General features: G+C 39.6%; 1 protein-coding gene and 1 long non-coding RNA gene across 2 annotated transcripts in view; both read left to right on the top strand.

Annotated features, from left to right (window-relative positions):
- Positions 1-21,942, top strand: part of ANKRD28 (ankyrin repeat domain 28) — a 118,932-nt gene that overhangs the window by 12,828 nt on the left and 84,162 nt on the right. The window lies entirely within an intron of this gene.
- LOC118252775 (uncharacterized) lies at positions 11,686-17,244 on the top strand. Its single transcript, XR_004780248.1, has 3 exons — positions 11,686-11,753; positions 11,837-12,015; positions 15,770-17,244. It is a non-coding gene; the product is annotated as an uncharacterized LOC118252775 (long non-coding RNA).

The following is a 21,942-nucleotide window of genomic DNA, read 5'->3' as shown; positions in this document are numbered from 1 at the left end:
TCAAGGTCAATAACTGTCTGTAGTATTCCCTTCGTACAATAACTGTGCTCAGCATTTTGGGAAGCTTTTTGTATTAGTGACATCGATAACTGAAACAACCTGCAGATGTTTTTTGGATTTTTGTTTTTATTAAATGCCCTGATGAAATCATAAATTAAAAACTACAGTAAAAGTAACAAAAGCTCAGTAATTAGCATATCTTAACTGGTACCAGATGTTATTTAAACACATTTGAAAAGCAAAAATACAAAACAAGATAATTTACTTTGGTTTAGTAGGGCTTTATAAACTCATTTCTGCCTGTGTTTAGACGAAGGGCAGACCCGGTGAAATCAGTCAGCTGTCCTGTGCTGGTGAAGCGTCAGTACTAGAGGGGTGAGCCTGGCGAGTCACGGAGCTGGTGTGTGCTTCTCTCCACAAATCTTTAGTCATAGCTTCTTGTCTCTGCCCCACAGATGGATTTAAGCTCTCTAGGACCGAGGGCAGAGCAATTGCTTCAGTGTTGCTTAACTGCTGTGGTGCATGAGAGGTGTGGTGCATTCGCTGGAATATTCAATTTATAGGAAGGTGCTTTTGTCTCTGGCTTTGGGTGTTCTGGATCACACCCTACCGAGTGCACATCACCTGTTGGTTCTGTGTTTGAAAGGTCTTACTCTACCAGTCCTCCCCCTCCTACCCATGTCCTCTTCACCTCCAAAGAAGTGAAAACCTTGAATCTGCATGTGGCACAATTCTCTTCTGGTTCTTGTCTGGAAAAATCCAGCTGCTTTTCTTTTAAGCACGTTGCGCCTAGGTTTTGGGGGGTAACAGTACTTTGGAAGTGAATTCTGCTTTGTCAGTATAAGGCCACTGCATCTATAAATGACATGGTCTTTATGGGTTTAAGTAATCTGACGTAGATTGATGGCATTAGTTAGTTTGGATCAATTTTCGTGGGAGTGTCATGTGTCCACCAGGCAGCTGGGCTGTGTAGTAATAATTGGCCTATCTTCTTCACATCTCTTTCGGTATTCTCTGTCTATGAAATGTAGTGATTTTTTTTTCCTTTTGATATATATTATTTCATGATTTGCCTTGCAAAAATCCTTTTTTTTTTTTTTTTTTTTTTTCCTGTGATGACTGCATCCTGCCATTCTTGAAAGTTGTGCTGTCTCTGACCAGACGGAGATGACCAGCTGCTGGCAGGCAGAGGCACCCAGCTTACCTCCCTTTCAAGCCCTTCAAGCAGGCTGTACCGGTGTGGTGGAGTCAGCTGTGGCACTAGCTTGTGGCAGGTGACAACTCCCATTTTCCTCTTGTATTCACGTGGAAGTGCCAGTCATGACTTAAGCTTAAAATACTTGGCATGGTGCAGGTAAGGGAGGTGTTTGGCTGTTGGACTGTGCCTCCTGTCCAAGCAATTGTTTTCTTCCCTTGAGGAAAAAAAGTTGTGAAGTGTATGGAAGTGTCCACTGCATTTCCCATTGAACCACACTGAACAAGATAACGCAAAGCGTGCTTTTTGCTCAGGTATTTGACCTGTCATTGACTGATAGGGGCCTCTGGTAAGGCCTCGTGCTGCTACATTCGTACTCTGAAAACCTGCCTCTGAGTCTGCTGGTCTGCTCTCCTTTAGAGCTTGCATTTGGGGGAAATAAAAGCTGTATCACTGAGCTGTATCAAAATCTTGTATGGCTACAGTTAATACAGTTAATACTGTAGCCATACAGTTAATACTTAGTATTCAGACGACAAATGCTCCTTGGCTTGCTGGCCCTGGTAGCAGAGAATTGACTCTAATGCGCTGTTATTATACACTGCATTATAACACTTCCTCATTAAAGACCAAGGGAGGCCATTTGGATGCACTTCTGTTTTGGCTTTAAATTTACTCTAAAAATACACGTTTGAGGTTTATTGCTTTCCTTCGAGGGTGGAAGTGAGGTAATTGACAAGTCCAAGGAAGCTTTTGCTTATGGTGTTTTGTTCCTGTTAGGGAATGAGCTGGATGTTTCCAGTGGGCATCCTTTTTTATGCCTGTCACTTGATTTCATCCCACAAATGCATGTTCCTTGTTTGAATAGGGTCTGTGTTTTATCATTCTGTCCGAAGGACCTCTAGGTTCACTGTAGTTTCTAAAATGCTCTTAAATTCTTCTTCCTATTTTTCCCACCCCCTTACTTGGTTGACTGGAATTATTAAAATTCAAACGTGTGGAAATTAAATTCTGATGATTAAAAACGAGTTTAAAAACTATATCTGTAGAGGTAATTTGCTGGTACATGGTTCCCTCAGCAACTGCCACACTGCTGTCTGATAAATACTACTGATCAAGTGTAATCTCTGTTCCTTGGCAGATACCTAAATATGGTATGTGTTTTTCCCTCTAACACCTATTTTTAACGGTTGTTTTCCCCTGGGTGTGACAGCTATGTACCAGAAAGTCAGTGTTCAGTGTCAATAATCTGAGGAATTGTAACTCCTCCTCAACTTCAGTCCTCTTGCATCTTAAGCACTAAGGTTTCTGTGCAGCAAAACTGTAACCTATGGGGTTAACCTACAATGGACAGAAGTGGTCTTCAGCCTTGCAGTTGGTGTTAAATATCTTTGAAACTGTGTTTTCTTTGATTTTAATGTGTATGGTCACTTCTTGAGAGTTGTCTCTTCTTTGAATGTGACAAGCATCTGTTCAGATCAGGGAACATTACTCTTTTTTGGTCTTACTGAAGTATAATGTTTTTGAAAAGTAGCTGTCCTAAACAATCCATCCTGGTTGCAAACTTTCTTGGCGGGCTGATTTATGTATGAATTGCTCTGACTCATAGCACGCTTCCTTATTTTTATCCAGATAATTACCTTGCTAAAAGATGCGCGAAATACTATGTAAAGATTTGTTCTGTGAGCTTAAGGAGCCCTGCTATTGTCTATCTTTTAATTTGCCCTCTAACATTAATGTCAGATCAGAATTCATCTTCTGCTTGCTTTGATTTCTTCCCAAATTTTTCCATTGAAATTCTTTTGGAAGTGCTGACCAAGGAATATTTTAAAAGCAAAATTGAACACCATTAAGATGGTATCTGAGCTGCAGTAGGTTTGTTGTTTTTTTTATAGCTGTCTATCCCAGCTGTATCACAAGAAATGTGAAAGTTGACATGATTTTTTGTGTATACAATTATTGTTTTAAGAGATGTGTGTGCATACACTGAAATAACATGATAACGTGTAAGTAAGGGCTTCTGGAATCTCTTCAGGACCCTACTCCTTTTCTGCCTTTATCATTTTTCATTTTTTAATAGCGGTGTGAACATCAGGGGATCAACATGTGTTTCCACTTACATCTTTTGGGATGCTTCACAGACTTGCAGTCTTTCTCCAGCCTTGCAGATTCATTATTTCACCTCTTCCCTTTTTCCAGGGAGCTGTTCGAGCTCTATGCTTTTTCCTGAATAGCAAATCATTAAGTAGGATTCAACAGCAGGAGTACTCTTAAATCTATTTTTGAATCTGCTTTTATTTAAAAATCGGATGGTCTTTGCCATGATCTCTGATAGTTCTGCTGATTCATAATGAAACAGTTTGAGCTACTGCTTCATTTGTCTATGAAGCTCTTTGGCGCAGCAGTCCTTGGTAAACAGGTAAAGTCACTGAGGAAATGGCGTGACATAGTGTCCATCTGTCCATCTGGCTGCTCCCCTCTCCCTCCATCAACTTGGCTCACGGTATTAATGATTTTAGTTATATCTACCTGCCTGTGAACTGTGATTACTGAGGGCAGACATCCAAATGAGTATCTGCTGCTGCTAAACCTGATGGGAATTGTAAATGCTATTAATATAACCTGCAAAATGATCTGAAATAGCATGCCTGATTTTGACCAAGAAAAAAGTTAGAGGATCAAGTAAATAAACCATAATAAACGCGTCGGATTTCTGATAAGATTTAAAAACAAAAACAAACAAAACAAACAAAAAACATATCTTTGTTAGTTATATGAAGGCATGAAAACTAGAAGGAGAAAGTGATACACTTTTAAATTAATTTTACATTTAATGCTTCTCAAAGGTGGGTATAAATATAAACAAATTATCACAACGATTTTGGAACATCACATGGATCTCTTTTTTCCCCCTCCCAGTCCCTGAGATATCCAGGAATATCTTTGGGAGAACTTGATGTCCTTCCCGAGAGTAGTCTGGTTTAAGTGTAACCATCAGAAATAAGGTCTGTGTTCGTCCTAGGTTGAAATGTTCTTATTGTTTCGTACTACAAACTCTCATTGGATGTAAAAAGGTGGTGTGTTAGGCAGGCAGATCTGTTGACTTGCATCTCCTGAGATCCAAAATAAAGCTTAGTTTTGTGCTTTTATTAGAACAAAAATAATGCTGTTAAGTTCTACCTTCCATGTGCTTTAGTATTAAAGAATTTCTAAAGAGAAAAACAAATCCAAATATCCAAACTTTGTATGTTATTCCAGTGTTAGTACTTTGTTTCATTAAAAGCCCTTATACTTTAGTTATCACTTCCACGAGTTGTGTTTCCCACCCACACCTGTGGTTTGGAAATGGCACCCTTGTGTGGCACAGTGCTGCAGTCCGTAGTGAGTGCTTCATCATTTTCTTCCCCTCGGATACTGCTGTGAGTCATCTTTTTGGATGAGATTTCCGCCCCCCTCACTGGGGTTGGTCTTACACTGTGTCTTTGCAAGGTCCTCGTTGTTTCTTGTGACGTGGTTACGACACTCACTGCTGCTCTGCACTTGATGTAGAAAGCTACTTGCCAGGGTTTATTCTGTATTTCTTTTTCTTTTGCCAATGCATTATGTCTTGCCTGTGTAATAAGTCATTATCTTAAATAGCTTCTCTGTGAATTATTGATGTTATGGAATAAATTCTTGCTCGCATCTGTTTACTTTCTACCTCGATTGTCTTTCTCATTACTCTGTATATAGATACATTTGTATGAAATGCAGCATTAATCAGCCTCTGCAATGTCTTTATACCCGACACTATAGGTACTTTTAGATTACTGGGGTAGAATCCTGCAAACATATTTTCAGAGAATAAAGCCTTCAGTTTCTGCTGCTGTGGATAGTTCTTATTTTAACTGGTAACTGTGCCTCTGCTCCCCAGCTAACATGCCTCTGTAACATTATGAACAGAGGGTCACGTTGCTTTGTGTTCTCCCTGCTATCTTGCCAGACTACCCTCTGAATGCGAGTACAGATGGTATGACTCATTTACACTTGTCCTAAGCAGGCTAGGTACTTCACACCAGGCGTGTGCCTCCAGCTTTGGAGTTCTGTGAAAAAGATAACGCTTCCCTCCCCACCTCCTTCGCTAGAATTGTTTTCTTGTAGTTCAGTCTGATTTTAGTTGACCTTCTTTTGATATTATGCATGTGTTCCTTTTTTTTTTTTTCTAAGTTGTAATTGAATTAATTTTTAAAGCTGTCAGATTTCTGCTGATTTTGCCAAGGCCACCTTTAAAGAGGGAAAATGAAGGTTACCTAAGGAAATTGCTCGGCCTTTTGGATCTAGAAAACATCATGGGTTGCCATAACCCTGCCCCTGCTGTTTCTTTAGTACGTCAGAAGTGCAGACAGCCCTCTTGTTCCCACTGTATTAGGAAGCCAGCGTGTTCTGCAGCTCAGGACTTGACTGGCTGGGGAAACATTTTGCTTCTCAGATGGGCTGAGCCTGGCAGAGCTTCAGAGATGGCTGGGCCTTCTGATGCGGTGGGTCCCAGATCCTCCCCTTTCCTGTTTAGCAGCAGGGAGCGAAAAGGAGACTCCAGAACTTGTCTCTTTGGGTTGGGGAGGAGTTATTTTCTTTGTTTAGTAGGATCATTCTCTCCTCTTCTCCACGCCTCAGCTGCAGATCTTCTCTTAAAAGCATTTAATTTCTGGGAAGCATTCAGCACATTGAAGGCGCAGCACCCTTGGCACTCAGGCAGCAGAGGTGAAGCGAGAACATGAGGCAGAATGGCCAGCTGGCGTGTGCTGAAGTGCCTTTGTTCCTTCAGTCTGTCCTGGTTTGCTCCACTTGGAGCCCAAAGCCATGCTCCGACCTGCAGTGTCTGCTTGAGGCCAATGGTGGTGGTGGTGGCTCGGCCTCCCTTGGCCCCGCGCCTCCCCTCACCCCTGGGTCGCCATTTTGTCCTTTCCCCTCAGCACAGGATTAGGCTGAGCCTTTGCGTGTCTGTGTACGCATCCCCCTGAAAGTGCGCTTTAAGTGAGGTTTTAATAAAGCCGATGCACCTTAAAGGCTGTACTGTGCTGTGTGTGTGCTGTACAACAGTAAGCTTTGTTTGGGTAGGGGGGAAAGGATGGAGTGCTCATCTTTTCTACCTGACATTATTTTCTATTTTTCAGTATTACGGTCACTCTTCTGTAATTCTCGTGGAGTGTTATTTCCTAATGTTTGGCCTAAAGTAGTTACCCTATCTCCCTAAAGCATGAATAAAAATAGTTTGCTGTTTAAAGCTTAAATTCTTTGTTCTGGAGGTCAAGTATCTGAATAATGCCAGCTTACACATGGTACAGAAATATAGTAGTATGGAAGCTTTATTAGTTGTTTTGGGAAGGACCACTGTAAAGAAATGACTTTACTTGTGATTAAAATCTTGAAATTCTTACAAATCAAGATTTAATATACAGAAAATAAATCCTAAAGAACTGTAAATTTTGTATGAATGATGTGATATAGCGTATCATAATTTCTATTAGTCATAGGTAAGTTTGGCATGAGTACAAATAATGCAAAATAAAGCTGTTTACAATGTGGTTATGGGTGTAAAACATGCTAGTTTGTACACGTCTCTGTACAAGACGTGTATGAGAAAAGATAGGTATCCTGGTAGGGTTACCAATGTGGTAGTGAGCTTTTGCTACAACGCTAACAAGAGGATGTAGTTCTCATCACATCTTCCTGCTTCAGTAGTGGTAGTTTCAAACATTTTTTGGTGCTTTTGTTAAATTATTCATTCAGATTTCTAATTTATTTCCTTAATATTGTTGTTTTTAAATGAGTAAAGACTGTCAGGTTCATCAGTTCATTACCACGGGCTGTAGTAGCACTGATTGATAGGTCTTTGCTAGGTGTGGTGTTGCCTTTCATGTGTAATAGTTTCAAGCGGTGGAAGAGATACTAGTATGAGAAGTTTAAGTTGGTGTAATGAGTTTCTGGTGTGCTGGTAGTAGGCTTTTTCAGACAGTGGTAGTGCTCTCTGGCTTTCCAGCAGTGCTTCTGTGTCATGGTTGATGGAAGTTCAGCTTGGGAATCCTCTTCAGCAAGAATTTGGCAATTTCAGTGGGGATAGGTGAGCCAGTAAACGTCAATCAGGAAGACTGAAGCAGAGCTCTTTTAATTCTGAGCCTTTAATGTCTACTCGAGTAAGTGAAGTCAATAACTTTAAAATGTAGGTCCCTGTCCTAACTTTGTGAAGTAACTAGAGCCTTCCAGGAATTCTGGCACTCGTTTGAGAGATGCATTAAGTGCTAACTGGAAATTTTGTGTAGTGTCTCAAGCGTTATGGTTTTCTTTGGTATGCTGCCACCAAGTGACAAAACTTGATATTGCTGCTTTTTTGGAGTAATTTCCAAAATCCTGCTTGTTTCTTAAACTGAAAATAAAATATTACTTTATGGTGTACCTTTTGTCCATTTGTATATAATATTCGAAAATACTATTTGGAGTAACAACTACTTGGGTAATCTGACTGAAAGTTCTAGGATGGAGGAATCATCAAAACAAAGCATTTTCATTGCTGCTGTTTGGTTTGGAGACGAAAGGTTTTTGACAGTTACTGGAAAGAATTTGCAAAAGTTCTGGGGTGAAATCGGGATTGTGCTCTTCGCTTCTTAACTGCATAAGTACAAATCCAACATAAAGACAGAAATGCACAGAAATGCTCAGATCAGATGACAAAATTTGTCAGATTTGAGAATGTGCATTATATATTAGAAACAGAGTTTTGAATCCTGTCTGATATTTCTGTTCAGGATCTCTTTTAATGAAGTCTGACCAAGGTAATGGTTATGTTTAATATTCTGACCAGTACTTAAGGTAACATTATTCGAAGAAGAAACAGTCTTAATTATTCACATCAGCAGTAGATGGAAAAACTCTTCTCCATTCTCTTTGCAAACACGTATGTTAAGCTCAAAGACTGTTTTCGGCACCAAAGAAAAAAAGGTGTTTAAAGCAAGTCTGAGCAGTGGGGTGCTGCATAGGGATCTGAGCAACTGGAAGTACTACTGTGTAGCTGCGAGCAGGCCAAACAGTTGGAACACTTTCTGGTTAAAATTTCAAATATCTATCTCCCTTCAAGTCTGCATAGGTGAGTGAAGAGAGAAGTACTACAACTCCCATCTTTTTCAGATGTTGACAATGTTGAATCTGCGCCAGTGCCTTCTGCTTTAGGGTCTCTACTTGTTTGTGCTAATATAAGCAAAAATTGGCTGGTAAGATGAAAGATATGGATGTGGGCAAGGGGAAAGTGTTGCAGGCAGAGTAAGCAGGGTGGGCACAGGGTGCTGAGCATGACCTCCTGGCTGGGTGGCTGACGCGTCTGGCCTGGGCCCTCTGCCTTGCCTTCTGTGCCTTCTTCTTGCCTTCTGTGCGTGGCAGGCAGTGACAGGGGTGCGCAGAAATTATGGAAAAAATGGCAGGTTGCCCCTAACTAAGTGTTATCGATTACATTATGCTATTTATCATCTGGCCGTTGTACATGTGAGGACTCTAAAAATAGAAGAGTACTGAAACTATAAACCTTTAGTTTAGCATTATTTGAGAACACAATCAAATGTCTGAATTGGATATGAGACCAGTAGCCAGGGTGCTTCTGCACAGAGTAGCAAACTACCCTAAGTGCTATTCAACAAGACGGTGAAGCTGATCTAGCTTCAAGCCCTTGCTGTCAAAGGTGGTCATTCCCCCTCATGTTCCTGCCCCTGGGAGTTTCCCAGCTGTTCTCGTACACTGGTGTCCAGCTAATCTTACAGCAGGCCAGTCTGGGGAGGTGAACTGGAAAAAAAAGTCGTAGCCTTCTGCCTGTTTGTGTGTCTAGGTCAGTTCATGGGGCAGTCAGGTAACTGCAGTGGTAGCACAGGGAAAGGCCTGGGTACACCTAACTGCAGTGGCAGTCCCTCTTTGCCCTTGCTATACTGGGGCTAAAAACGCGGCTTGCTAGGCCGCCCAGCTTGAAAGGGTGACAGAAGATTGTTTTTGTCTTAATGGTTTTTTTACTTTTATCATTAGGGCTTGTCTAAACAATGCTGTAATGAAACAGTTAAAGCTGCAGTCTGTTATGCTATTTTGGGAGGTTATGTACCTGTTTGCCACAGCTGTTACCTTTCTCTTGCTTTAATTGTATACATACTCTTGGCTGGGAAATCTGAATCTTCTGAGGTTTGCTTTCGTTTTGTGGTTTGTTTGTTTTTTCTCCTCCTGGGTGGAAATGAGGAGTCCATGATGGCTAGGCTTCCTTCTTAAACATCACAGACAGGAGGAGGGAAAAATACAGATTCCTGTGTTTTGGCCCACCAAAATAAATAATAAATAAAATTAATAAAAACCATTAGCAGTGAAGATTACAACAGCATATTTGAAAGCATTGAAACTTCCAGAGATCTTTGGCACAGAGCATCTTGCAGTGTTTCTGACTACACTGCAGTTCTTTCCCATGTAGTGCTGGCATATCACCTGAACTGTGCCTCCTATTTTGCAAGTGAGAGGAGTAATAATAATAATTACTGAAGGCACGGTTTTGTTTGCCACAGTAAACAACAACAACAGTTTTAACATACTTAAAACCTTTACTTCTGAGGTGACACAGTAGTCATTCTTGTAAAACATATCCAACTTGTTATCTATTGGGTTATATTTAAGCCTAGTGAAAGAGGATTTAACTACTGTTTTTCTTTTCATGTAAATTAGGAACTAATTTTCTCTTTGTCCATTTCAACTCCATTGTTAATATTTCCCATGCTATGTAAATGCATCTAGTTATGTGACATTTTTCGTTGTATGAAATCTCTGCATAATTTCATTAAATGCTGTGTGTGTTTTCTGTTTTGTATTTCCTTGTTCTCATAATGTTTTCCACATGCTTGTGTTATGTATTGAAATGACAGTGTAGGTTAAGTTAATGAACCCCACGATGGGTTGGATGACATCAGTTTCACTGCGATCCACCTCACAGAATTGATCTGTGAAGGAATCTGGGCAAGCAGCTCTAGGTGTCCCTGCTTGAGGCTTGGAGCAGATGGCCTCCAGAGGTCCCTTCTTCCAACCTCAGTTCTGTGAATCATCCCATTTTTTTTAGAGATCCATGGGAACTGAAATTGTGGATAGACTTCTTAGTTTAAAGCTATGTATTTTATATCCCTAACTCACAGATAGCATGGTCATGTTGTAACTAAGCAGTGCCGTTATTCCACTTCGGGTAAATTTGTCAAGGTTGCATGTTACTTCATTCTGCTATTTCCTGGCTTGATTTAGTAACTTAAGCTAATTTTAACGCAATAAAATCTAGCCAATTGATATATATGTAACTGAATTCAGGATAAAAGTTACTGTTCTACCTTCATTTTCTGTGGCTTCTTGGGAGATGAGATTTTACAGGAAGGCTCCACGTTTTCTAGTTGGTTGAGGTTTGTGAGGTAGCAGGTGAGAGCTAGGATCCTACATCACAGTGGCTAAACCCTCAGCATTTAGAATAAACCACTAAGCCACTTGCCCAGGTTATAGGACAGTGAAATTCCAGGTTAATGGAAAATAGCAGTACACCTTCCAGTTCTGACCAGGCTGAAATAGCTGTCTACTTTCTGAGGTTGTCCTGCTTATCTCCGTTAATACGATAAGGAAAATAGGAATGCTTAAAGAATTCAAGCGTAAACATGATTTATAATAAAAAGGAAGTTTCCCCGTGTTCCTTCCAGTTTGGACAAGCACAAATTCTGCTTGCAAAGGGAGCACGTTTAATTTACCTATTGGGTGTTTCTTTGTTTGCTTGCCTTTTTATTTTTAAACCTAGATACAACAGAACACCTCTGTTGAAGTAATGGTGAAAACCAAAAGACTTGTGTAATGACTGCAACACAGGCTACCTTCATAATATTATGTATGCAGTGTTTCCATCTTATGCATGGTTGGAGAAAGGTAATTACGGTAACTAGTTGTTTTGGCACGTAAATAAAATGAATAAACAGGATATAAAACTTGTCAGGAAATGGTGCCCTATAATTTAAATTTTATGGCATAAAAAGAAGCAAGCTGTACGAGATCATCTGTTTTGTGATGGCACTTTTTTGTTGCCTGCATTTATTTTGATAGCTTCTGGGACTGTGTAAGGCCATGGGAAAAAAACTGTTCCAGTCCTTGAGTTGATAGTGCAGGTGCTTGTTGGTGGGGATCTTTTAGAAAAACTACACAGGTAGACACAGGTAGACCTTACTTCAGTAGGTAGATGTTAACGTAGACATTACTTCAGTGCCTTGAGGGGGCCGAGAAACCTCCCACAGGGGCCAAAATTGTCTGGGCCTAGAGAGGATGTAAATGTCATCTTCCCCATATCTGTTTACTGAGGAAGAACAGGTTTTATGTAAGCTGTTTGTGATTCTGGAAAAGTCTTTTTGGTGCTTGACTTCTATGGTAAATTTACTTGAGATGTTAGTCATTTCAGACTCTCAACAATTACAGCTGAAGGAAGGCTGGAGCCAATTTTAATCAGCAGGCTGCCTGGTATACACCTCAACTACAGGGAAGAGTAGAGCAGGTAACATGAACGTTTAATTAACTAAATGTTCACCGGTTCTGATATCTCTCTATATTTTTAATTGTACTACTTGTATATCAAAGGAAACCTGTATTCTGAATGAACCAGCGTCCAGAGGGTTGTTTCTGTCTTGCTACCACCAAATTAGAAAGCTGGAGTCTGTTCTCTCTCGGCACGATCCTGCCCCGCTCCCCATGCCGCCATCGAGCAGATTGTGGCACACAAGCCCGCAGCAGCAAAAAGCATCCCCACTGCCACCAAGGTGCGTTGCTTCTATTCTTCCCGTTTGAAGGCACCTGGCTGTGGGACCTGTAACAGTGCTATAGGGCAGTTCTGGTAGCACTTTGCATCTCAGAAGTTCCCTATGGTCTGGTAGTTTTCTGAGTGAGTCGAGGAGCTGCTGCCAGGTGTAAGAGTTAATAATATTAGTACCCTCTCCATAGTCCGCAGCTTCCTCTTGCTGGGTTAGGGAGGGGTTGTTGTATAATACTATACAAGTGCTGAAAGTTGTTTCATTAAAGGTGTGGGACATAAGTCCTGGTTCATTAAGACCTTCCTCGCTTGCAGTCTAATGCAGCTTTCTCTATACGTTTCTACCCCCTCACTGTGTGACTTTCAAGACCAAGAACAAAGCTGTGACTCATCTCAGAGCACCGTATGGGCAGTTCAGTTTCTAAACTGGAAGCAAGTGGCATTTGCTTGTTTTTACAGGCCACCCAGAGCTGGCTTGGCCCTGCTCGGCCTCGGGCAGCCCCCCCAGCCTGTGCCCCTGGGATGCCTGGGGTGTGGGAAGACATCTCCTTCACAGTGCTGTTGAGCGAGGTTTCGTCTGAATAAATAGCTGAACTCATGCTCAGCGTCAGAAAAGACATGGCACGCAAGACTCTTTCCAATGTTATTAGAACAACCTCACCAAACTGTTCTGTTTGTGTGCTTATTTAATATTGGTTGTAGTGGATATTTTCAAAATTGTCCTCTCTATGGGATTCTTTGGTTTCTATGGGTAACTTGCTAATTTTGGATGGAAGGTTATGCTGAGGAACCTATGGATTCTCGCTAAGTATTGGATTTTTTTTTTTGCCCTAGCAAGAGTAAATTTTCACTGAGAAGCTGTAGAAGTGCTTTTTACTGCTAAAGCTCAAGGTACGCTGCTTACGAGGTATGGATAAGATCTGTACTGGTAGGTACAGGAGTATAGGTAGAGTTCCTACCATGAGACAATTCTGAGCTGAAAGCTAGTTTGAGTGATTTGTATTTTTTTTTAGTTTGTTTTATTCTTGAATATGAACTGTTTTGTTGATATTTAAACACAAACTGGTACTTTTTTAAAAAAATAAAAAAAGCTTCCATTTATTGATAACAAATAGGCATCCCTTACTAGAGCACATGCTGAGATTTGCAGAACTCCCTGCTCACATCAGCGTGTGCTGTGAAACCATTTTATGACATTTTATGCCTCTCTGGGGGGTATGCTGTAAGTTAATTCTCATGGGGAGAATGGTGGCTGTATTTCGCTGTTTTCTGGGAGTGAAACTGTCCGTAGCATTGTTGCTGTAGTGCCCCAAGGAACTTGACTTTCTCTCATTTCCCCAAGGAGTTCCACTGGGGTATTTCCCTGCAGAGTCAAGTGGATCTCCTTAGGTACATGTAAGAATCATGTCAGTTGTGTTTTGTGTTGCTGGTACCAGTTGTATTTTTAAGGCATTGAAGAGTTGCAGCTTCCCTTAGTTCCTTAACCTCATGTTGGTTGGAATCCAGAGGCAAACCTGCTTTGTGGGGTAGATATCTCCCATAATCTGGCAGGAGTCGGAGCCTTTATGAAGCTTCAGGTTGCAGACCTGTCCTCTCGTCTGATTTTTTCCATTTTTATATGTTTTTGTTTGTTTGTTTTTTTCCTATCCTGGATAGGAATCAAACTGGAACAATTTAAGCACGTCAAAAACTAATAGGGGAAAATGTCTTGACTTCCAAGTGGTGGAGAGAACTGGTGGTTTCCCCTGTTCTAATTTTATCTTTGGGGATGGAGCAGCATACAGGTGATGGTTAATATAAATTTAGTTAGGAAACTGAAAGTCGTGGTTGCAGATGTACCTTGTCTTGCTCTTATACAAATGCAAATGTGATGTGCATCCTTAGCTAAAAATTCAGTGCTAGCTAATGGACTTCCACAAACTGCCGTTGATGAAGGACAAGTCATTAGTTTTTGGATGCAGCTTGCTAGTCCATTTTTACAGGCTATGGGAGTTGTTTGTGACTGGAAGTTGTTCTTTTGGGGTAAATGATTCAGAAAACTAGGTTGCTAGACAGCTACAAGCTAACTGAAAACACTTGTAGTATACAGATAAGACTTTAACTTGAGGAAATTTATGCTGATTTTGACAGCTGTTTAATAAAACACAAACCACAAATCTATTATGTGTGTGTAATGGGTACCAGAGTGGTGCATGTTTCTTTGATGTTCGTAAAGTTAATGCACCAACTACAAAATAGCGTGCTGCTATTGTTTAGGCTGCTATAAGCCTGTGTTGAGCTGATGAAGATAATTTTTTTTTCTCTTAATCTTGTTCATAGTAATAGCTGTATGTGGTTTTTCTGTTTGTTTGTTTGCTTTTTGGCTAAAAATCTGTCTGTGGTCTTTCACCGAGTCTGGCACCTGATGCGGAAGAGTTGAGTCTGACCAATGTGGCTGAGTTACAAGGTCGGATGTTTATAGTCTACCATGTAGTTTAACATAGTCTACCATTTCTGCAGATGTTGCTAGCAGCACTTTAATATATATTTATGGAGCAAAATAAGCTTTTGTTTTAATAGGCTGTTGCATCAGATTCTTTCTGAAGTGCATATTTCAAGGTGACCTAATTTTAATCTTTTATAAACCAGAAGAGGGTGTAGTATTTCCCTTGGTGACCAGATGGTGATAGTAATGACAGAAAAATACACTCCTTCCACAATGAATGGAATTTACCAGCTGCTGCTTTTTGGCTGGGAATGTGTTGGGAAAATATGCTGACTGGCAGTTTGCTTGTGCCAGCTCTGTAAAAGCCAGGAGTCCTGAGGGATGAGGACTTGAGAGGATGCTCCTCTGGGATGAAACGTGTAAAAAGAGAATCCTTTTGTCCTCCTTGATTTGATTTTAATGCTACAGGAATTCCACTTCAAAAGAAATATAAAGCAAAGCTTGTATTAAGTAAAAGATTCTCAAGTATTTACTCTTTTTCTCTTCCCTTAGGCATGGGAAAGATATGAGGCAAAGACATTTTACATTTGTTTTTAATAGCTTTTTATTAAAAAAAAGAAAAAAAAAGACAAAGCATCCCAGCTTTAGTCAGAGAGGATTTAAATGTGTGGAGGAATGCTTTAAGTATTTTAGAAAACAAAATGAAGGTGTTCCTTTTTTTTTTTTTTTTTTTTTTTTTTACAAGATCAAGAATATTTGAAGGAGCAACTTTAAAGAAATGATATAATGGAGTTTCTTTTCATTTTTAAGAACTAATAAAATCCTTTAAGTGGTTTTGTCTTGCATATTTAGGTAAGGCTAAATATTTCAAAAGAGTTTTGACTTTTTTTTCTTTCCCCTGAATATTAGTATTTCCTGGGTATCATTAATTAAATTAGCTCTACAGTAATTCAAAGGAGTCTCATAATGCCCATAGCAAATAAGCATTATAGGCCTATTATATTTATATTACTCTTTTTTAAAACTGTTGAAGATATTATCATTTTATTTACCAGTTTACCATTTTTGAGATGCATGTTGCGTATGATTTTTTTTACATAGATTACTACAGACTTTTTCCTATTTTTTTTCTTTTGTTCTCCTTCCTCAATCAAGAAGGAATAAATGGCAGAAGGAATAAATAGCAGGATAATACACTTTCCCTCCAGAATGAGAATCTGGAGGGAACCTTGCCTTTTACTTTTGGTTTTTATGGTACATCAGTGCTAAATAAGGCTTATTGCTACCTTGCTATGAATTGAACAAGATTTAATCTACACAAATCTGTTAACATTTGTAGGTAATTGTGTGTATCTGTGGAGGCTTTCGTGGACTTCAACGAGTCAAGTGCTTCTGCATAGCCACAGAAAATTATTCAGAGCTAGTCTGGGGAAGAACACTTCAAATCTCATCCTTCATATGACATTCATCCTATTTTTCTTCTCCGTATCAGCTGTTCTGCAGGGAGGTACAGGGGCTGTGGTTGCTTCTCTTCAATTTGGAGGGGCTGGAGCTGGAGAGAGGTACCTTGTCTTTATGTCCCATGCCAATGGGACCCTCGCAGTGCTCATCCAGAATGAATGCTAAGTATTTATGTTATGAGGAACTTAGCAATAAACTCAATAATGCCGTTTACATTTCTTAAGAAGTCAACATGGCATTACTTGGGTTTTAAAAACATAGAAAAAAAGAAATAAAGAGTAGTCCTTAAAACATTTTTTAAACGTCCATGAGGTGTCAGTGTGCCTCCAAGAAGAAACGTGGGAAATCAATGCTTCATTCTGAAAAAAGCGAGTCAGTGGCCTTTATTTTTCAGGGCCTGAAATCACACGGAAGAGAAGGTGACAGAGGCTGGTAAAGACTCAAAATATGTATATCTGTGTGACTTAAGTGCTGCATTTTTATAATAATGTGTGTGTTTTTTAGTATAGCTTACAAATGTAGTTTATGAATTCAGTAGAGTTATCTGTTGATTGTCACACGTTTTGAGGAGGCTGGTTGCAGCAGCAGAGGTTTTTGGGGGAAGACTTTGCACAACCTGGCATATATGATGTCAATAATTAGGAATATTCCAAAATACATTCTTAACTTTTTGTTACTAAACAGGTAGCTAATACATTCATAAAACTCTATTTACATTTTATAGAAACCTATTTTTTCATAGTGCTTTTATAAAATGAGAGTTGCCTTGTCAAAAGTAGTAGAAAATGACTGGATACTAGATGTTCTGTAGCCTCAGTTCTGCAAATACTTGAAGAGATACTTTCCGTTTTCATGTATGCATGTTTGCTGAACATAATTTGGTTATTTGTAGACTCTAAGATAGCTAAACCCATGGATTTTAGAGGCAAGGGCATAGAAGCTTATTTTCTTAATGTTTTAAATAAATAATGCACCATTCATAAGTATTATGTATCATTCTATTTTGGTATAATCTTTCTGCTTCTGTATTAAAAGTACTCCCTGTAAAGCATTTTGTTAGCTTTTTGGAACGCCAAGATGTACTTCTCAAGTTCTCCTCTTGGTGTCATCTTAAGTGAACAAATGACTGATTGAAGCCAGTGATACCAAGATTTTGGAACATAACTCTGATTTTAAAAGATCTCAAGTTTAACTTCTAATTCATGTATGGATGATTGTGTAAAGTTGTAATGTAGCTACCTTTTTCTGCATTCCAATGTCTGATGTAATAAGTACATAAACTAATTCTTCCAGCTGTGTATTCTTCCAGCTGCATGCATAATTGTTTGTGTGTGTGTTTTGAAAGCTGGGCCCTAAAATTCTGTTGTCTGTTCTTACTGCTATATGCTTCATAAATGTTGTTAGTACTATGCAGGCAATTTGATTAACATAATTGTGAAATTTCTGCAATGTGAAGTATCTTCTTTTCAAAGAAACAAACAAATTAGCAGTGGTTTATATACTGATGCACAGGAGTAAAACTCAAGTTCTTCCTCTAGGCTTTTGTATAATTGGAAAGAATTTTGAGAGTGATACAGTTGTCTCAGTTCAGAAAAGTTCAGGTTTCAGGAAAGCTGTTCTGTGGTATTTGGAGGAAGATACAAGGATTGAAGTAGTTCTGCTCAGTTGCTGTTGATGAAGGGAGCTCTGCTGATGGGTGAGGTTTTGCAAAGCAATTGAATCACTTTCTATCACAGTGAGCAGTTTGAATGCTCCCACTGCTTCTCTGTGTCAGCTGTCATCCCATGATGAGCTGGCTGAACTAATTTATCACCAAGAAAATAAATAGAGGTGCTTAGATCACACAAATGCCTGTGCTGGCACAGGAAGGGGATGTGAATGAGCAAGGATCATGCAGGGAAGAGGGGAGTGAAGAATATCTCTGGTGGCCAGCAGTTAAAATCAGACTCAGCCACTTCCTCAAACCTCACTTTAAAAAAATAGAAAAAAAATATACAACTTTCTGGGGTGTTAAAACTTTAATTAGTGTTCTAAATTAATATTTTTCTATATTTTATGAAACTTATTCAGTATTGGAGTGCTTAGGCTGTTTAAGGAAAGTGCTCTTTTTTAATCTTCCCTTCCAAGTTACTGAAAAAGGGCCAACAGAAGTAACTTCTAAGAATAAATGTTGCTTTGATGCTGCTATCCTGGGGTAATGTTTAGCAGCCCTCCTGGAAGCAACAACCCCAGTGAGCATTGTGGAGAAAACTTAGCAAGGTTTGAAGCAGCTGAGTAAGATGTTTTTTGGCTATTGCTGTATCTCCCCTTGCTCAGTTTTGGGAAAAGCCGTCCATTTTGGCAGCTGTCGAAGGTTCAGACAAGCGCTCTCATCCCGTAGTAGTGTGTGTATGTGTGTGTGAATATGTGGACTTTATCCAGCTGTGTTTTCCAGAATGGTTCCAGTTGCCAGAAAGGAGCTCCTTGGACACGAGGGAAGCATAAGGGATTCCTAAAAATTTCTAGGAAAAATACCGCAGACAGCAAACCCTGATACGTGAGGCAGCTGTTGATCCACACTGTTCTGAAGAGAATCTGAAGAATTCATATACAGTGATGCCGAGTGTTTCCACCCTGAACAGAGAGAAAATAAAAGCACTGATATCCATAGCAACCAGAATTCATTTTTCTCATTTGTATATCGTATTTAGAGTTCCTGGTATGTATGGAAACAAAAAAGAAACATTCCAGATGTGAGCAAGTGAGCAGGACCGTGGTTTCTGTGGTCACAGTCTGTCTATTCATATCTACTGGAATTTACATATTCAAAGTATTGCACTGGTATGAACGTTACATGCATTTTATTTTAGTATTACACTAGTAAAATATCTATCATTTTGTTTCAACTCTTATAACTCTTCTGCAAGAGATAATCTGATTTTGAAATGAATTATAGAAAACCTTTTAAAGAAAGTTAATCAATGTATTCAGTATTCTCTCGTCCAAAACCCTGTGCTGAAAAAAAACTAACCAGAAAACCCACCCACCAACAGTATTCTTCCATGGGTGGGACAGGGAGGGGGAGTCTGGATCAGAGGAAGATTGTACCATCACATGACTAATGAGTAGGAAAAACTGAACAGAAGCTTTTAAAGGCAACAATTTTTCTTTTTGTTCTTAAAGTTAAGAATTTTGGAGCCACTTAGTATTTTAGCTGCTTCCTCTCCCCACTATTACTGGCTTCAAAACTTTCCTATTAGGGTAGTTTCAGCAATGACCAAAATAGAAAATAGTTGTTTTGAAGGAGTATATTCTGCTGTCCTATTGTCATTGACACAGGAAATCAAGGAACTATGCTTTGAATGTTAGAAACCATACAGTCTTCCAAGAACTGTTTGCTGCTATCACTCTGTCATTCTAAATAAAATGTTGCCTCTTGGTAATGCTTCTTAATTCTTTTATTTACATCAGTTTTATGCTTCTGAGTGAACAATAGGCAGACTTTGAAGCTAACTTTGACTTTTCTTCCCAAAGACTTGGGAAGTGTTGGGTGGACATTGCTTTCATGCAAAGCGTCCTTTTCCTGGTGCCCTTCTTGTGTAGGGAAGAAAGCAGTCTACATCGCTCCTACCCATTTTTAGTTTCTTTTTTTCTCCTCTGTCCAACCCATGCTACTTCCCCTCATGGTCACTGAATCACTGGAGGCCCAATGACTGCTGTATAACACTTGCTCGGATGTATTTCTGTGCTCTTTTCTTAGCTTTTCACAGGCTATTTCTCACTCTTAGTTGGCTATGTCGTCTTGTCCCCGAGACTGGATTAATGTTTTGGTCATACTGGCTGCTGAAACCATGCAACCATGCAAGTTCAAGCAAAACACAGCCCAAGACAAGACCTTACTAATACAGCTAAGACAAAATAGGTAACAGGCTTGCTGTAACAAAATTTCCAAAGTGATTTTTGCAAATACACCTAAAATCAAACTTCAATAGGTTTGGGACCAGACAATACCCAACGAGTTCTGAGGCCTCATGGCTGTTTATTGTGAAACATGTAAAACTTAAGGCCTATTTCTAGTACAGAAGCACTATTGTCAACTGTCAGTTGTTGGCCTTTCCGACTTTGGCCTACTAGGTATCCTTGATCGACCAAGCTTCTTGAGTTTTATGTTGTTTTGTTTGTGGTATTTTGGGGGGGATGGGGACACCCTTCCCCCTTTTATTCTCACTTTGATAGTTGAATAGTTCTGTTGAAAGTGAATCCGTCTTGTTTGTTTGCCTGAGTAGTCAACAGCTTATTTTCTTGAATAGTCAACAGCAATTTGCTACTTGGAAAAGGGAGCTGATTCTGGAAACGTCCTAAGCTACCATGAGTCATCACTGAAGGTTTTAAATAGTTGAATGTGATGTTTGTTTCCACCCTTCCACAACTCAAAATGGTATGAATCATTTTTTTTAGTGTTTCCCAGATAATAGTCTGGACGGAAGCAGTATGCATTTCTGACTCAAGTCCCTAAATGTTAGTGGTGTACTCCCAACTACTGCTGGTTTTGGCCGGGTGGGAATTCCATAGGAATTTCAGACAAACGTATGAAAGCAAACATTGTGTAACCATGACAACTTAACCACGGGGATTCATGTGGTTGGTGACATAAAACTGTAAAAGCCCTCCACTGACTGGCATAATGGATTTGACTTTCTTGCCTAAATTCTGTAAGAGGTATGAGATAAAAATTCAGTGATGAGAATCACTTTATCAGACCTCTGGATGTTATCATAGAACATCAAAATTTGTTACCTGTTATATTTTTTTATAGCTACCTGCTATTATTCTGGCCTGCAGAAATGAAAAATGAACCCAAATCTCTTCCATAGTTTCATAAGCTCACAGTCAGATTTAGGTCTCTATTCTTTCTATATGAATTGGAAGACAGCTCAGAAGCAACAGATACTCTAGTGTATGAACAGAAATGGTGATGAGAAAACTTAGTTGGCCGATTAATTTTACAGGGGGATGCAAAGGGAAAAGGAAGGGAATAGCAAATCTGCGTTAAATTTAAAAAAAGATCAGTATTGAAAAGAAAAACTTTGATGTGAGTTGGAGAAGAGCAGCCTATTAGTTTATCATGCCAAGCTCTCAAAACTGCTGCAGTGAAATTTTTTTAGATGTCACCTCTTTGATTCTGTCACAACTTCTACTTTAACTGGTCACCAGTCACAGACAGCAGAGGAGCTCTCATTTCTAGAAATCCACCTGACCAACACCTGCTTCTTCAGAAACACAGCTGGATTGCCATGCAGCAGGGGTTTATTAAGGAAATTATGATAAAGTTTATTCCAGGTTTCTTAGCTACAGCGTGGGTTTTACAACTTTGGATCTTGACACCAGCACTGTCCAGTGCTGAACTGGGGTGGCTCCTATGGTGTTACCTTTACTTTAAGAGTGTTTCCAGTCTTTGAAAGAGCCAAGGTTAAGAAAAAAGCAAGGTGAGGATAAAGGTTACTGTTTTCTAGCACATACAGCTAAATGAGTCTCAGTAGGAAAGCTGGCTGGCCCTACAGACCAAATGTGATGTGTTTGTTATCTTATGTGGGAGGGAAATATGCAAGATTAAAAAAAAAAAAAGCATGCTGTGCCACACTTCTTAGAGAAAACCCTGTGGACATCTACTGATATTCAAGGATGCAGCCTTGGAGAGGCCTGTGATGATCTTGTACGTTGCACCTGACCTTGAAGCCCAGACTGTGTACCATGTTTGCAAGCCTCAGGATCACCTCAGGAGAAAGAAAAGCAGCCCTATTGTATGGTGAAAATAAGGCAATGTTATGTTGACCTCTTGTGACATCGTTTTTATAATAAATTGAGCTTGATTCTCTTTTTGCAGGAACAAATTTTCAAAGGGGAAATACGTAAAATCAGCTCTTCTTATGCTCCTCTTTAGAGCATGACTGTAGATGAGGAGAGAAGCAGATCAAAGAGGATGTACTAATTCTTGTGTATGCGCCCAAAGGGAATTCTCTTAGTTGTTTTACCAGCTGCCTTAATATGATTTAGTAGGATCATGTTTTAGTT

This window comes from Cygnus atratus, chromosome 2 (genome assembly GCF_013377495.2).
Source record: "Cygnus atratus isolate AKBS03 ecotype Queensland, Australia chromosome 2, CAtr_DNAZoo_HiC_assembly, whole genome shotgun sequence".
Classification (NCBI taxonomy): Eukaryota; Metazoa; Chordata; class Aves; order Anseriformes; family Anatidae; genus Cygnus; species Cygnus atratus.
This window is presented reverse-complemented; position numbering and strand designations above follow the sequence as displayed.